Source organism: Tigriopus californicus, chromosome 11 (assembly GCF_007210705.1).
Source record: "Tigriopus californicus strain San Diego chromosome 11, Tcal_SD_v2.1, whole genome shotgun sequence".
Lineage (NCBI taxonomy): Eukaryota > Metazoa > Arthropoda > Copepoda > Harpacticoida > Harpacticidae > Tigriopus > Tigriopus californicus.
The window spans coordinates 5,877,573-5,878,490 of record NC_081450.1 but is presented as its reverse complement, the minus strand read 5'-3'; positions in this window follow the sequence as shown (position 1 = coordinate 5,878,490).

Genomic DNA, 918 nt, shown 5'->3' with positions numbered 1-918 from the left:
GAGCCATTGGTAACCCTTTGATGTTTGGCCACCGAAAGATTGACTCTTGAAATTCCAGATTTCGGCCCTTGGTCCGGTCTGATCAAAAAGGATTTATGGCATTTGTATGAGGTTCTCCACTTTCCAAAGGTTTAAGGAGTAACACTGAAAGACTCACCAACGTCCCTTGGTCTTTGCCGGCCTTTAGGATGCCCTTAGCTTTGGTTCTGCCCTTAAGACTGCGCTCACTTGCATTTTCAGACATTGATTTGACGGCAGTCGATAAGAGTGTTACCCATCGTCTCTAAGATATCGTTAGATTATTTGTAATATGCCACTCTGTACTTATCAGTTCCTCTTAATGAATGAGGTTTGAAATTGGCAATCTAGCCTTACAATCTACCTTCTTGTACCTCAAACTCTAGAAATACCAGGGTTGCCAGGTTCAAGAGAACTAAAATAGCAAAACTGAGATTTCAATTTAGCCCGATGTAGCCATTCCAATACAATAAAAAAGTCTAGACTAATGTACATAATAATAAGTTTTATTATCCCAAAAAGTACATATAGTATGTATTTCTTATTCCAAAGCAGAAATATCATGTGCTTCCAATTCCTTAAAATACATAGCAAAATTGAACATATTTAGCATTTCTTTAGTTTAGTAGTGCTAAGCTGTGACAAACACACTTGAAGAGGATACAGTTTGGAGTTTTGATTTTTGATGATCCCAAAACTGATTAAAGAGCGCAGATCTGAAGAATGGTTTAATCCAGGTCAAGTTGTTGTGAAGACTTTGATCTGATAACTGATTACATATTGTTCATGTGTATCTCAATTTATAGGCAAAAGTGACTCAGGTAAAGGCTCAGGTAAAGGCTCAGATGATGTCCCTAGGGAGGGAAAGTGTCAAGTTTGGAGAAGCTGCTATGTCCAGCA